Genomic DNA, 17,852 nt, shown 5'->3' with positions numbered 1-17,852 from the left:
AAACTCAGGTTCTTGTCATCCATTTAAATGATCCCCCACTTTCCTGAGAGGTGCGGTGAAAAGGTAGTCCGGTGATATTCAAATGAGGACAAAAAGGCTTCTGATTAGATTTGATGGGCCATCAAACAGCATCAATGTCTTGCAGAAATGTCGTGTTAAGACTTTGAAGGAAGAAGCCTGAGTGAGGCTTTCACAGCGCATGGCTGGTGGAAATGCACAGTGTGCCCTTTTGAAGGCAGTGGCACAGTCCTGGCGGTCAGGGCTGTTTCCACCAACCTGTCATGCTTCTTCTGGATGTTCTCCTGATTAAAGGAGGATGGTAAATAAAAAGACAGGGCATCAGCACACGCATACAGCCATAAGCAAGTCTTCTACAGAAGCTAAACAGATCCCTTAAGTCTCACATTCAGCTCCTTTTAAATTTAATCACTGTAAAACATTTAGAGCCCATTTCACACTGCTTGCATTAGCAGCCTGTAAGCGAGCGCTACAGCGTAACTCTGCAAGCTTTCACAATCATTGCGATCAAATATAAATGTAGACTATTTTTAAGATTACATTGCTTGTTTGAAATTATCTATGATTGCAAATTTAGCTTTTATAACCGATATATCTATAGTCCGTTGAATATTACCTATTAAATATTGAAATAGCCCACCATTGTATATCAAATATTGTTAAACAACAGTAACATAGTTTGTTCTTTTATTTCTTTATTATTGTGTATAACAGTCTTCATTTTCACAGAAAAAAAACACTTAGATGTCAGCAGTAACAATCATAGACATATTACACTGAAATGTTAGGATATGCTTTTAGCAGACAGGTCTCACCAAAAAGTGTTTATTTGGCCAAAATACAGTAAAACTTAATACATTGAAATGTACATTTCTTCTATGAGGATGTAATTTTAAAATGTAATTTATTCTAAGTGATGATTTTTTCAGCAATCCATTACTCCAGTCTTTAGTGTCATATTGAAATAATTTTAATATGTTTGATTTGGGGATTACGTGACTACTATCAGTTATTATAGATGCTCAGTCATTAATAATAGTTTTGTTATTATCAGTGTTAAAAGCAGTTCCAGCAGGTTTAATATTTTAGTGGAAGCTGTAATATGTTTTTTTTTTCAGGTTCTCTGATGAATAGACAGTTCAAAAATGAACACGCATTTATTTGAAATAGGAATATTTTGCAACATGTCTCTTCTAGCACTCCTCATGAATTCAGTGTATTAATTGGTTATTATATTAAAGGTTATTATAGCGTATCACAGTTTTCATACAAGTATTAAGCAGCAAAACCGTTCTCATCATAATAAAACAGAATGCTTGATGATCAGAGTGATTTTGATTAAATACCTAAGAGACTTTAAGACGTTTGACTTTTGACCGATTGTAGTAGGCAGAAAAAGCGGTGCCGTGTGAAGATGTGTTAACTTGCAAATAAATAAATAAATGCACATCATCAATAACACTGCAGCATCCTTTAAGACATAAATCTGCTGCCTTTATTTTGCTACCAGAGACATCAGGGGACACACGAGGCTTTAGCGCCTTACGGAGCGTTTTAGATCCTGCTGAGAGCTCACCATTACAGCACATCAGTAAAAACTCATGTGCAGCTGAACCACTCTGATTACTGAATAGGAATGCCCAGTGTGACTGGCAGCTCGCATGGTGGTTTTATTAAATAGTAGGAATTACTTGAATAAAAAGCATAGTGGGGTTTGGGGATGTAGGGTTTTAGAGTGAAAAGTAAGCATGTGAGAAACAGAAAAGAGGAGATGGAGGAGTAAGGACAGTAATAACCATGCGAGGAAGCATGCAGGGTTAAAGGATACAATTAGCAATCAGGACATGAGTGCCGGAGGCTGATTACAAATGCAAACCATGTCTTCCCTACAAATCCGGGAGTTATCAAACACCAGGCAGCCATTAGGTAGAAGCCAGAGATGAGCTGTGCCCTCCCGCATTGGACACAGTACAAACCACATTCCATTTTACAAATACAGCTTTTTACTAGTGCTGGCGAGACAATGAGAATTTTCATTTGTGTGTTGTTTGCAGCAGATTCACCTCAAGGACAATCAAAGATACAGTTTTGTCAGACAGCGTATTAAGGCATTTGTATTTATGAAGAGTTAAGCAGAACACGTGTGAACATAAAAATCCATATTACTGCCAATGTTTATATTGAAATTACCACAGTAAATTTGAGATGTTAATTTAGTTATAATACAAAATTATTATATTGCTTAAGCTTTTTGTAATTTGTGCTATATATTTCATTTATCGTTTTAATAATATTAATCCGTGTTTTGTTTTGTTTTTGAAAAAATTAGCTTGTATATCAAATGAAAAACTAAACATACAATTAATACTATAAGATATGAAAAAATCTAAAAAATAATATATAATATTTTGTTTTACCTGTTCTTTCTTGTTTTTTTGTACATATATCATTTTGCATTTTGTATTTATTAGTTTTATTTATTTAATACATTTCAAATTGGCAACAAACTGAAAAAAATCACTCAATATGTGTTATTAAATGAGAATTATATAGTAGCTTTAAAAAGTAAAACTATTATGTTCCACTTATATTATAATTATAGGAATTATATAGTAGAATTATAGTATATAGTAAAAAAAATAAATTGTGTAATAATTATTTTGTTGCAATATTTCATTTGTTTTAATATTTACTCTTTTTGCCAATATGAAAGAACATTTCAATTAAAATTTCAGTTCAACTTTGTGTTGTTTGAAGCCAATTCAGTTCAATTGTACACTCATGAACTGCGAGGAGAGCTTTCAAATCTGCTCAGAGGTTTCCCCTTCATATTTTTATTTAAAGAATGACTCAGTACTGTATGTATTAATTAGCATTATGACAAACCATAATTTATGTCTTGTAAAATCAAACCCCTAACGATCCCCAGTACTCTGCCCTGACTTGTGTTTTTGCCTAATGGCAGTTTCCAATAAGTACCTCTGAGAATATCTCTATTGGCTGAGTTTCTGAAACCAAGCGCTTCTTAATTCCTTTAGTATCTCTCTCTCTCTCTTCCCCTTCTTCTGACTAATGCCCCTGACACATGTAGACTCCATATTGTATGTTACAAATTCCCTCCTTAATTTGTAGAGAAGGAAAAAGAAAGACAGCTCACTAAGAAACATCAAAGCTCTTTTCTGCCCTCTGAGGAACCAGAAACTAATTTCTCCATATAGAATTGCTTAAAGAAGCCTTAAAATGGTCGAGCGTTTATTTCAAATTAGCCATAGATTGAAGTTTGTTAAACATTCCTGAGACTCAACACAGCTGGGCATAGATGGAGCAGTGGATTACAAGGTGAAAGTGATTTCATTTGTACTGGAGTGTCATTTGCCGTTGACCTGCTACCAAAGCAGCATTGCTAATGAAGAGAGTGGCTTAATAAAGCAAATGTAGTGATTACATTTACCTGACCAAGAGTGGATGGTTATCGGACTATGAGACATGGATGGATGGGTGTATTGTTGGTGAGTATGTGAATGAATGGAGGATAGAACACACAGATAAAGATAGAAAGATAGACATGGATGGATGGATAGGATGGATGGATGGATGGATAAGTTAGGTGTGTAGGCACATGGATGGATGAGTGGATGGATGATGAACAGATGCATAAATAGAAGACAGCAGATAGACAGACAATGAATGGATGGATAGATGGATGAATCGTGTGTTGGTGAGTAGGTAGACAGGTATGTAGATAGATAAATGGATGGATGGATGGATGGATGGATGAATTGATGGATAGATGGATGATAGATGAATACATAAACATGATTACATGGACAGGAGAAGACAGATAGACAGACATTAGAATGGATAGATGTTGGTGAGAGAAGTTATATACTGTATAGATCCCAAGGTTATTAAATCCAAGGAGATTTATTAAATGCTTTATAAAAGTGGCAAATGCAAATAACCCAGGAGATGCAGACAAGCACACTGAAAAATGATAACAGTAGTAGTGATGATGATGATGATGCTATCTTGGTAGAGAATTAGAACACTTTCTGTTAATAGACATCTCTATGATGGGATGCAGTTGTCAGATTATGTAAATCATGCACAAAAGCTCTGTGGCTCCCTTGAAGACTTCAAAGTAGCAGGGGTTAGAGAGAGATTAGTTTGCTGGCTAATCTCAGCGGATGAAGGAATGGAAAGTTTCTTTGTTAATATACCCACATTCTTAATGGGAGAGAGAGAGAGAAAGAGAGAGACATCAAAGTGGAGCAATATTAATTTTTCCAGAGACCTTCCCTTTTGATTTGTGAATGAGTTTGCACGAACGGCAATCCAGTTTTAGCTGAGCACTTCTCATCCCTATACCATTTACACTGCTACTGGTGAGATCTAGAAAATGTTATTTACATATTTAATGAAGGATTTTTAGTCAATGCTTTTGGTGATAATCTTTTACAAATTACTTGTGCAAAGAACCAGAACTAAACTGATTTTCCACACTGTTTCCAAAATATCCTGCTACTAAGTATAACCAGCGCTGCCCAAGTGTTTGTCCTAGCGTGCCATTTCATTTTCTTCTCTTGTGTGCGATTTATAAAGAGGCCTGGCTGAAATTAAAATTATGTTGCTGGAAGAATACAAAAAACAGACCTTTCAGAAACCATTTGAATGTTCCTGAACATAGTTTAAAGTCTCAGTATGCAGTTCTTTTGTAACCTTGAAGAAAACACTATAGCATGAGTAGACACTTGACATTTTATTCTAGTCGAGACATTTTCTTTACAGGTTTCAGGCTGTCCATCAGATAATCATGTGACCGGTTTTAATAGGTCTGACCCTACGCGAGTTCTAGTTGTCTAGAATTGGTTTTATGGCAAGGACAGCATATATAGAACCTATGTGCCATTTCACTCTATTAAAAAACCACTCTCCAGTCTGGCGTGTGCCAAAAATTTATATTGAAATTAAACAATGAAATTTTAGCATCGTCAATTACAACTTTCACAGTTTTAAAGGTGAGAAGTTAATCCTGAAAGCTAGTTCTGACAAATAATTAAGGTCACTTAAAAATAAAAGCGTAATTAGTTTCACATGACTGCTTTCCATCTCTAAACTGCCGGTTTTATGATCAGGTCAATTTTGATGTTTGACTTTTTTCAAAAGCATGTTTTTCTATGCCCACAATCTTATGTTTACTGTAGAGCGGAATAATAGTCTTATTATACATACTACTAATTAGTTTTCTATATTAATCGTTGCTTCATCCATACTATTACACTTCACTTAAGCCGATATGCTGTAGCTTTGCACATAATTGCATGTTTGTTTGTCTGTATGCATGTGCAGAAACCAGTGGAAACACATACAACTGCACTGGTGCTTTTAAAGGAACACTCCACTTTTTTGAGTTAATAAGGTTGAGTTTTAGGGATCAGCGGAATCCATTCAGCCAAATCTCTGGGTCTGTAGTAGCACTTTTAACATGCCAAGCGATCATTGAATCTTATTGAGCCAGTAGCATCGCGGTCAGAAATGACCAAAAAGAGTCACTTAAGAAACTTAACTGTTCTGCAGTTATATCAATATACTAATACCTGAAGAAACTTGCATGTCTACTTGAGCTGGGGACCAATAAAAGTGGAGTGTTCCTTTAAGTCCAGTTGAACTAGAAGTTTGCGACTGATTTTACTGCTGTATTGCCCAACATACTTCCGACACGCCATTTTGTGAGTGTCTGGAAACCATAGTGGGCGTTCTCTAGTGCACTCATTCAATCCCAAAATGCACTGCGAAAAAGTGTAAATCCGCTGTATGTTTAGCAGCTAGAGGATCCCTATAATGCATCTTCTCAGGAAGATGCAGAACAACAAATATAAACATATGCGCTAAGATTTACAACTAATAATGTAATGTACAGTCTGGTTCTTTTCTGAACATTATTCTACATCTTTGCTTTAGATGCTTTCAGCTCTTCTTCTCTCCTTAGCCCAGGTAGGATGCCTCTGGCGTTGCCTGTAGGTTCAGGATTGGCTTAACAAGAGATATGACAACTGTAGCCAAATTTCTTGCCACGTCTGTGTGTGGTGACTATTGATCACCTTGACCCCCAGCCTCAGTCCATTCCTCAATTTCTTGAAATCGATTTTGCTCGTACCAATCCCCTCATAAGCTGCACAGTTCTCTCGGTTTGTTTGCAGCAAGCAAACTATCATAAAAGTGATGGTCTATCTGGTGCTCTCAGTATCCAAATTCCACTCGTTTTTCATTCACTCCTTCATTTTGAAGGCTGAATGGGTGGACTAATGTGGAATATGCCGAATAAGGGTATAGGAGGCGATTTTGGATACAGCCCGCCTTTTCCTCAACGGAAGTAAGCCTATGGGTGAGCTTTCGTTCCTTGGATGCTAGGAAAATAAAAAGGATAATAAGAACAGCCGAAAACGGTAAAACTATTTGCACTACAAACCAGCGTGTTAATAATTAAAGCTGCATAATTAAAACATTAGATTCATCCGCGCTGCAGTACAACCCACGCATAGGATATAATTCCACGCAGGAACTGCAATGCAGTTTTCACGCACGTAGATGGCAACAAAGCCAAAACTTACGGACTGCAGCAATTACGATAACACATTAAAATAGCCTGATAAGACACATTTTCGATATCAAGCAGCAAAACAAATTAAAAAGTGTAGATTAGGTTAATTAAAACAGACCCTAATGCAGCATGCGATCGAACTGACATTTAGGTACTTCACGGTAATGCTGAACTGGGGCCATAAAAATGCTGTTTATGCTGCCATAGAAATAAATATGTAGAAACAGTAAGAGTATGTTTTGGTGTAAGCATAGTCTACAGAAAAGATCAATGAATATTTGATAAGCCTAATTGTTGTATGAAATGTGTGAAGACTGAAAATGAGCAACAGTTATCAGGGACATAGGAGGACATTTTTTTGTTATAAAAGTAGCTTTTAAGAAATTTTGCACCCATTCATCATTTTGATATTCAATAACTGCTGCAGGAAGCTCTAGAGTCAAAACTTTACAACATATGACAAACAGATTCTGTTACATCATTTTCATACAGACCTTAATTACAGCATGTGACTAAACAGGAGGATCTCTCTTTCAAATGTGCATTTGTATTATGTGCGTGTAGTAAAAAAACTCTCCCTACCCAGGTTCATCATCAACATCTTGTCAAAGAACGCAACAACAACAACTCCCTTTTCAAAAAAATCTCGATTTCTTTTCACTTTGTGCGCTCAACCTTGTGACATTTGCTGAAAGCTCTCGTTCCCTTCATTTGTTTTTATGAATTACCATGTCATTTAAATGCCCTCATTTATGCATGTGGACTGTCCTCAGCATCTACCCCACGAGGAGGGAGGTTTCAAGTTCAAAAGCAAGGTCAGTCGTGCTCATTGTCACGAGGCACTAACCTTACCACACAGTATATCAGGAGCCACTGGCTCCCGTTTTTCTTTATGTCGGGCATATGCAGTCGCCATGGTTTCTCTCTTCACAGAATAAAGGTGGACTAAAAAGCACGGAAATGTGACCATTTGCAAAAAAACAGACGGCTTAAAGCCTGCCACAAAGCGTAATTATCTGTATTATGTATAATTTCCCACAGCAACAATGGCAGAAGTCAGAAGCACTGCGACCACATACATGCATAAGTTTAGAAAACCAGAACCTGGGTTTAGTCTCAGACCTACAAACCAGATACAGCAGAGATGAATGTGAAAGCTCTCTAATGTTCCCCTCTCTTTCCAGAAGGGTGGATGTTTGTATTTGCCCAGCACTTCTTAATGGACTTGTGATGCATTAGATGACGCAAATTAGAAAAGGCTAATAATGCCATGACCCATTTTCACTCTTTTTTTAACCAACTTAACTCCCTTTTACAATTCCTCCTGAAGCCGGTGCACTCTGTCTTCTAAAGGATACATGGTTTTACCCTCATCCCGCCGAACAACGTAGGAACTGTGAATAATCTGCTTTAATAACAGATGGAACCGTTTTGATTGCTATCATCAGACACTTCCAAGGAAGACAGAAATTCCAGCAGAAAAGAAATGGAAGGTGTGCTAGATTAGATTGAAATAAATCAATAGCTTTATTAAGGACGATATTTTGCACTCAGACAATTTGTAACCCACTAAAAAAAGGAATATGCATTTTATAAAAGAACATAGTGAGGACATAAAGTGAATTTGGAGAAGAAAAATTAATTTAGATGTATGCACGCTTTGGTGTCGTTGAAGGACGTTTGCTCGATGGCTTTTAATGCTGCGGCGACATCTGCTGGTTTGATTCGTGAATCAGATTTTGTGGATCAAAAAGGCCCATAATGATATTTCAATGTAAAAGTTTCTCATATGTAGAATTACAAAGAGAATTAGTACAATTTCAGATTGTTTTCACAAAATTCAGTTTTAATTCGATGTATTTCTTCCCAGTTATTTGTAATTGTAAGGAATTTAAGTTCATTCTTATGAGGTCCATCATACATATTAAGTAACCAACAAGTTTTAGGCTACTGGCAGAATGAATACGGTGGCTAAATATTAACCCCATTACGTTTAGAATAGATAATCATCTTCATCACCTTTGCTGTAGCAAACTGATTGTTTTCACATTTTCTTACTTTCTTTCAGCATTGCTTTTTATAACTTTACAGGAACATCATTGGAACATTTTGATTCTCTGTGGAATACATAACAATTAAAAAATGTAGACATATATATATCAACTGAAGGATTTCAGAAGGAGTTTCACATGATCAATGTATGACTGCTGAGTTGTTGTGTTAATGTTTAGAGAGCACAATTAAGAGACCAGATAACTCTAAACTAGCATTTTGATTTCATCTTACTGCATGCACATAGTTCCATAACTTTGAGTGAATCATCTCTGAATGTTGGCCAAGTCATGAGCGTTTTCTAAAAGTTTTTTCTTGTTGTAATTTTCAGTAGCACAATCTCTGGTTTCCTAATTTTTAGACACCTCTTGCTGAAAAATGTGCTAGCTATGTTCATAGCTCCCTGGACTCTCCCCCTTTGCCTCAGTGTTGAATAAATACATTTTGGCACTGCAGTCGGACGCAACCTGAGGAGCATAGAGACTGTAAAGCTATGGAAAACTTGGCATAATTCTGTTTGTTTGCGTGCTTGCACTTTTGCAGGGAATGGTAGGAGAATTTTACTGCATGGATATTATTGTGTGTGTGTGTGTGTGTGTGTGTGTTGTGTGTTGTGTGTGTTTAGTAGAAGCGAGGAACGTTTGGTTTAGAGGAAACAAAAGGCTGAATTAACATCCATTAATGTGTTTTCTATATTTAATTTGTGAATGTGTTGCTTATTAGATTTATAGTTCTGCCTTATAGTTCATCTGAATATACCTCCACGTATATAATTGTATTTTTAGTCATAACTGTATTTGGTTTGAACCAATATAGCATTAAGGCTTGTTATTACCAAATATGATAACATTTCTATTCAACATGCATACATAACAGTATTCGGATCATTTTTACCAATTTGTGCTGTCTCAGTGCATCACGCTGAAGTTACTGAATTCAGAACTGGGCGTGTGGTTATGGAGGACTCTGCCGTAAGCTTCTGTTTCGATCAGGAATATATAATCATTAACATAGTTTGTCCCACGAATACAGGTGTGTTGATGTAAAAACATATTTATATATATGAATTTGTAATTATGTACTGTAATGTAATATGTAAGCGTTACTCTAGGGTTTATAAATGCTTAAGTTTAAAAATGCTTTTTTGAAAGAAGTATCTTGTGCTCACCAAGGCTGCCTTTATTCTGATCAAAAAAATACTCTGAGCTTAACAATGCTCATAAAATATAATAAAATTAATATTTTTGTCTATTTGAAAATATTTAAAACTGCAATGAAAGATGAATTTAGAAATTATTTTAATATCACGGATTTTTCACAGATTCAGAAGAACCCTTTCGTATTATGTCATGTTGAAAGTTGGAAAGTACAGCATTTACTTGAATGGAAATCTTTTGTAACATTACAAATAATCTTTACTTTGATCAGTTCTAATGCATCTTTGCTGAATAAAAAAACAACTTAACAACAATAGAAAAATCTTACTAAACACTGATTTTACAATATAATAAAATATATATCTACTTTAAGATTTATTAGGCACCAAATGTAAGAGTTGCTAACAAAAGTTTTGTTATTTTTTTTCAGATGCTGTTGTGTACGTACGCTTTTAGCAGAAAAATGTTGCAGTCTTGGCAGGTCTCAACTACTGATTGATTTGAAAGTTGCATCATCAGAAGGATCACGTCTTCATTTAGATTTCAAAGCGGATCTTTCTATATAAAATTATATAACCAATTCATATCAATTAGCCTTTTTGCCATTTAAATGATTTTGTAGAAGTAGAAAATATTGTTACTGTAAAAATGGTTCGTGTTTGAAAATAAAAAGAATGTGTGAGAATCTCAAAATAAAAAAGCCTCTGAAATAATGAGCTGTGGGACCTTGCAGTTACACCAGGGGATGATATTTTAGCACCTACAGCGTAAGTGAGGCAGATCACAAACTGAGAAAAGCTGATGGGAGGCAGCTAAAGCATGTCACACGTAAGTAATCCTGGATTACAATTAATGCACTTGGCTCTTTTTCCGAGAGGCATGCCACACATTTCAACATTTAACTCTATTCAGTCTGTTTTGCATGAAAGTCAAGAATGGTCTGGTTTAAGTGGAGCCAGCTTTGCTCACCATTGTACAGCCACTAGACAATAACACATCGTGTGGCTCTGACCCAAATAGCTGTTTTGGAATGCTGCTTTTGTAAATCAAATATTGCCAAACATTTTTACTCATTCGCTATCCAGATTTTGCTCTCTGTCTCTTCTCTCTCTCTCTCTCTCTCTCTCTCTACTCTCTCTCTCTCCTCTCTCTCTCTCTCCTCTCTCTCTCTCTCTCTCTATATACAGTTTTTAACTTACCTACATTTATTAAACAATAAACCAGAATCAGTGGCCTTTCCTATGTGCTCAAGTGCTGCAGCTCGTATGCCATTGTTGTATAACATAAATCTTTTGATGGAAAATGCGTACCAAAGTATAAATTTTGTACCAAAATTTCCAGTTTTTATTTTAAAATACCAGTTTTATAGCTGAAGTTATAATATCACATTTCAAGTCAGAAGCCTACTCTTATATTAATTCTTGACTTTTTAAGAAACATTATTTGGAGGCTTATATTTATTATTTTTACTTTACTTTTCTTTACTTTCCGGCAGATGGCGACAACGGAACTTCGTACGATTAGAAACACATCAGGAATACAGAAGAACATATGCCGGAAGTATTAACCATTTTTAAATATCTGTTCATGCCAATAAAACTCATGCAGGAGCGAGGTTTTGTATTTATTTACTCGTTTATTAAATAAGTAAACAGTTGTTTCAGGTTAGACATATCCTCTGATGAAGCCGACGACTGGTTTATGGAGTCTCTAAACTTACGTGAGTTCAATGGCGGATTTGTGTTTACAACACTCACTGGAGTCGCCTACATAGACAGCATGACCTGGAAACACCAGGGACCCAGTAAATCTGCGTCTTTTTCCCCCAGATACAAAAGATCTGCGTGTATTTCAACTCGAGCATCCGACGAAAGTCATAGAGTGGACAGGTGACAAAAGTAAATCTGTGAATCTGTGAATCTCAGAAACAGTAAGTAGAATTGAACTCTAAGGCTGTTCTTCGTGCTGTTTTCCAGGTATTTGTGTTGCAGGATATAATGGTGCGAAGCGAGATCTTAGAGTTACTTCTGCCTCTTAAACTATATGCGGGAAAACCAGGTGAATGAAGAAAACGTGTAGTCTGTGTGTTTTGAATGCTTGATTCATTTAACCCAACGGAGCTTGTTGGTTCACAATTCTAGGAGTCTTTGTGCAGAAAAGAGACTTCTGAGAGTACAGCGCAGTGGCTTTTCAGAGGAACCCGTGGAGAGTTTGATACATATCCCACCTGGAACAGGTACAAGATCTTACATATCTCAGCTGAGCGTATCATACCTATTTTTGAACTAATAAGTAATGCTATTGTAATTGTCAATTTCATTCTGTTTACTGGCAGAATACTGCTGGAAGCTTGATCCGGCGCGGTGCCAACAACAGCCACGACATTGACAATATTGTTTCTCCAGTTTAAAGGGTTTGCTGAGTGTATATGATAATTTGATACGGTTCTTTTGTAGATGTCTTGGTGACTGCTGGAGGATTCTAGTTCAAGCGTTACAGATTTAGGATCTCCGGAGGCGATGATAGTGGTTCCGGATTAATGTCTACGTAATTCCAGTCAAAATAAATTTAACAATGGAAAAAGTGAACCCAATAATTTACAGGCATTTGCTGAGAATCACTGTATATTTGTCATCATCCTGTATGTAGCATCCGATCTGTTTTGTAACACAGATGTTATAAAAAGACTAGGTCTTAAACCTCAGAGCCCATCAGCAGAGGGGCATTAAAATAGCCGTGGGATCGGAAAGCCGAAACCAACCAGTCCCTTCACGGTTATGCTTGCACGCAGCGATTCCAGCTGTCAGAGATAGCATCCGGGCCAGATTGCTGTACACGTAGGTAATATCAATCACATTAGCGTTTTTAACGCTTTTTACTAGTGCGACTCCATTTCCTTGTTACTTTGTTTTTGTGAAAGGTTCCTCAAGAGCCAGTGGTGTTTGCAGTTTCTGTTGCGAGCGCTTCGTGTTTCATTAATGTATCGCGGCGGCACTTTGCTCGTAGGTGACACAAGAGATCCCTCGGCTTGTCATTATCCTCTGCGAGACGGCCAATGAGGCGGTTTGCACTGGTCCTTTGGGTTGAGGTGACAGCTCTCAGGCTGAACCTTCCCGTTGCGCGTATGAGCCGGGCTTTGCGTCCTCTGATCTGCGTGCTGTCTGATCTGAGAAGATTTCTGCAGAGCCGTTTGTCAAGCCCAACTAGATATCCCAGCGGAGCACAGCAAAGAATAGCTTGTTGAGATGTTTCTTGGGCTCTGTTCTCGCGGATAGCTGTCTGTGTCGGAGTAAGTGAGAGCGCTTCCAGTTTATATTGCAGCGTTGTAGCGAAAACTGAAGATCTGACATTTTTGTTCTCATATTTGGAAGGTTGGATGGAAAGATGTGCATCTACAACACAGCAGGTTGGGGTGCAGAAAGGACAAACCCTCAGCGGTTTTTCACGCTGAGGCCGCATGAAATGTCACATGAGGCGGAACCGCGGCGCTGCGCTTCCTGTAGTTTACAGCCCATTCTTGGCATCGGTCGACCAGAACTCTTCTCTCAGCAGCTACCGGATGGTTCTCTTCCATGTATGGGACTGGTTGGATAAGGTCACAGACAGATGATTTTTAATGATAGGTAATTCATAGTCAAGCTACTGTGTATATGAAGAGAAATCCTTTATTAATTTATTGCAGATTTGCATTATAATTTTGCAAAAGTACAGCGTTTGTGAACTTCGCTGAGAATATTAAGCGATTGAAAATAACATTGTCTTTGAATTTTGACAGTGAACAAATTATTACACAGCTCTCTGGAAAAGCTAAGAGAGCTGAAGTTATTATCACCGATGCAGGATGGGGACAAATCACATGGTATATTTCTAGCATACTCAGAAACTGACTTCTGACAACAGTCCATTTACACACAACCTGTTCTTGTGTTTAAAAACTACAAAACCAATGGAACCGTATGCAGGTCTTGAGATACACCGCGGTGTATTCTGTTTAAATAGATTCCAGTGTTATGTTGTTTCATTTTGTTCTCAATAGAAAATTAAGTAATATATGTTTTATACAACAACATTTTTACTGTAGCTGTTGGCTAATTATATTATCTTTGTGTTAATAAGGAATAAATTAAAACAAAGGAAACATAATTAGACATCAGTTCAACCTATACAGTAGATATTATTTACAAATTGTTATTATTTTTTCAGTAACTCCTCAACCACCTATATTGCTGACTGTATTAGCTTTAAATAATTTTGAGTCTTAATTTTTAGCACATTGGACAACATGACTGGACAACATATACTGTATATATATATATATATATATATATATATATATATATATATATATATATATATAGACTAGCAAATAATAAAAAATAAGATCTAATATTACATTTCAAGTCTGTCTTCCATCAATAATTCTCCAATAAAGTAATCTCACAAGATCCAGATTACTATAACTATAGTATAATAATAGTCACTCTTCTATTATAGTCTAAAGAATCCACTCATGCTGTGCTTTTCTTATTTATAGTGTTGTAGAGACACAGGAAAAAGGACAGATTTGGTCATTCCAGCACACATTTTTTTTTATTCAATCTTGCCTTAGAATCACAAAATTGCTAGCAAAATTACAAACTAAATGGCTTTAGCTTTAGTAATTAAATTCATACAAAAAAGCTCTCAGGTGAGATCAGGCATGTTTTCATGCATGAGCAATGGCGTGTGAAAGCCTTGCTTGAAGAAAAAAATAAAATCATATTAAAATAAGCATATGCTTCTGTGACAAAATATTAACAATAAAAAGAAAATTAAAATCACTAAATATTACATATTACATATTCACGACCTTCGGTTCACAAAAACCTCTATACATTTGGAAATCTGCAGCATACTATAATACTAAGTTCAGCTACTCACAATTTTTACTTTGTGCTCACAGTATTGTTTTGGGGAAATTCAAATCAAAAAAGATACTGTAAAAGATGTAATGTTAAAAAGATATATTTTATATAGCATAATTTTGTATATCATGTAAAAATGAAACACCATGTTGATGTTACACATTTGAGAGATTTCCTGCAAAACAAAAAAATCCCCAAAGATACAGATACATTTTACTATTAATCAGGAATGAAAAAAATTAATATACAAAATAAATGTGTAGTTAGACTGATAATGTGCTGATCAAATACAATAATGGCATATGTATTTATTATGGAAATCAACACCTTCACAGCTTTTTCTCAGGAGTTGAAACAAGCAGCAAAGCTATTTCTTCATTCTCATGTTTAATCACACTCCATGAGACAAGCGGCGTCGAACAAATCTCCACCAGATCAAAATGCGCTGCGGGACACATGTGCAATATCAGCAAGGCTGATCTGACCACGAGAATCCAGTGGAGTTTATTCAAGTAGAGCCGAGATCTACTCTACTTTTTGGATCGGAGGGATGGGAATGAGGCAACCACGTGCGCTGGAGGATCGCTCTGTTCTAAAAAAACTCAACACGCTTCTTCCACTTGGCATCCGCTGTCGGTCTCTATCCAGCTTGTTTGAGGATAAAACCTTTGCGAAATCCGCTCAGAATTGTAACTGAGGCCTCCGTTCTGTAGCCAGAAAGCGGGGTTCAGCGTTGCTGCAGTACAGGTACTCTTACCTTCATCGTCGATGATCTACGGCCATCAGCACTCATGCGACTCAACATCCATTTTGCTTCTCCAGCCTTCCACGTGATTCGCCGATGCGTGCGCTGTAGAATGCTAAAGCAAAGGTGTAAGCAAACTGAACATCAAGCAGCAGCGTACGATATGCAATCAGGGTTGCCCCTGTGTAACAATAAGCATATGCTGGGATAATCAGTCTTCCAGCTCTTCATCCCTGAGCGTAGTGTCGGGCCGACAGCAATGGCGCCCATTCTTTATCCGCTCACCGATCACATCTTCCGTCAAGTCTGTAGTTTTGGCTCCAGAGTATTCCCAGCATCCTTACTAGTCACGTAACAAAGTCGTCCCTGGCGCGCGTGTTTGTGCGTGTTTGTTCATATTCAGAACTTTAAGTGGGAACACAGAAAGAACAGAAAAAGCGTCTTGGATTCCCTCTCTACGTAGGCCGGGACATGGATTCATGCTGCGGTGGTCTGGTAGACTAGCTGAAGAGAGAGCAGCTGATGACCAATCACCAAATAAATAAAAAAACATCATTACTGTATTCATGCCAGGCTACAAAGTTAAGAAAAGCTCAGGAATAATGGCACTGTTTCATTTGGGTTTTTTTGCTGTACCTCAACTTCTTGAGCCTCATTCAACATCCCTCTTCTCATCACAAGCGCTTCTGCATTGGTGTAAAGCAATGTTTTTCTCTTTTCAGCAAAGGCAAGGAAGGTTTTTCATCATTAACATAGGCGAGGCCGGAGTTCTGTATGATACCTCGTTTTACAACAGCAATTGCCGGGTTGAGGCTCTTCCTGTTTGAATATTGTTGTTTTGTTTATTTCTTTCATGCAACCTTGTTTGCTTCTTGAAGCGTCGTGTTACCCATTTTCCCCTGGAGATAGATTAAACAGCTTCAGTTACAGACACATCCTGGTATGCGATGTAATTATTTATTTTCATTTTGCTTTGTTTATTATGGAGTGTGAAGAAAACATAATAAAATAAATAAAAATGTAGCCTCTTAATCATAGTTAAGGTTACCCCATTTTATTTTTACTCTATTTTTTCAAATAATTTTTTCTGCATACCTCTGTCAGGAATAATATAACTAAATCTATCAAGCGATTAATCACATTCAAAAATAAAAGTGCGTTTTTGCTTACATAATATGTATGTTTATATACACACAAACATGCATGCAAATATTTAAGAATTTTTAAAATATTAAATATATTTATATTAATGCATGTAAATATTTAAGAAGAATATACAGAATGTATGTGTATTCATGTATACAAAAATATACACAGCACACACACAAATTTATTACATAAACAAAACCTTTTTATTTTGGGTCAAATTGATAATTTGACAGCACTAATTGTACAATAGTAATAGTATTTCTACGTTAAAGTTAAGAAATTTCTACACTGTACAACTTATACCGTCTCCTGGTGAGAATAGGCCTGTAATAAAGGACCGTACATAACCCCTTCCAATTTTACTGACCAACAAAAACATCAAAATGGCAGACTTACAATCCAGCGGCCCAAGAATCATATAATAATTATTAAGTTGCAATCGGTGGCCAATGTAAGGAGATAAAGAGAGATGTAACATGGGTTCTCTTGGGCTCATTGAATACCAGCCTTGCTGCTGCATTCTGAATCATTTGTAGAGGTTTTGTTGTGTTGGATGGAAATCCAGCAGAAGAGCATTGCAGTAGTCAGTCTAGAAATGACAGGGCCTGGACAAGTAGCTGCGCGCGAAAAGCTTGCTCTGTTAGAAAGGACACCTGATCTTTCTGATGTTGTGTAGTGCAAACCTGCAGGATCGAGGCAGTCTTTGCAATGTGATCTTTGAAGGTTAGTTGGTCATCGAGGATTACACCAAGATTTCTGACTGAGGTTGATGGGGTAATTGGCCTGAAGAACCTAGCTGGATGGTGAAGTCATGCTGTGTAGTTGGAGTGGCAGGGAATACAAGCAGCTCCCTTCTTTGTCAGGTTGAGCTGTAGATGGTACTCTTTTGCATCCATGTCGAGATGTCCGCCAGGCAACCGAGATCCGAGTAGCTACAGTTGGATCGTCTGGATGAAAAGAGAGGTAGAGCTATGGCTGTCATCGGCGCGTAGCAGTGGTAGAAGCCGTGAGCCTGTATGATGGGGCCTAGTGATGTAGTGTAAATGGAGAAGAGGAGGACCAAGGACCAGATCCTGAGGAACCCCAGTGACCAGTTGATGTGCTATGGATACATCTCCTCCCCAGGCCACCTAAAAAACCTACCAGTAAGATAGGATTCGAACCAACGAACCTGGCAAAATCGTCAGGTGATATTGAGGTGGTGGGAGGGGTGGTGGAGGGGGGAT

At 37.2% G+C, this 17,852-nt stretch overlaps 1 pseudogene; it reads right to left on the bottom strand.

Moving 5' to 3' along the window:
- Positions 1 to 15,061: 15,061 nt before the first annotated feature.
- LOC122326979 lies at positions 15,062 to 16,370 on the bottom strand (annotated as a pseudogene).
- Between the last annotated feature and the right edge of the window lie 1,482 nt (positions 16,371 to 17,852).

This window comes from Puntigrus tetrazona, chromosome 21 (genome assembly GCF_018831695.1).
Source record: "Puntigrus tetrazona isolate hp1 chromosome 21, ASM1883169v1, whole genome shotgun sequence".
Classification (NCBI taxonomy): domain Eukaryota; kingdom Metazoa; phylum Chordata; class Actinopteri; order Cypriniformes; family Cyprinidae; genus Puntigrus; species Puntigrus tetrazona.
The sequence above is the reverse complement of the archived record's forward strand: the minus strand, read 5'-3'. Positions and strand labels throughout refer to the sequence as shown.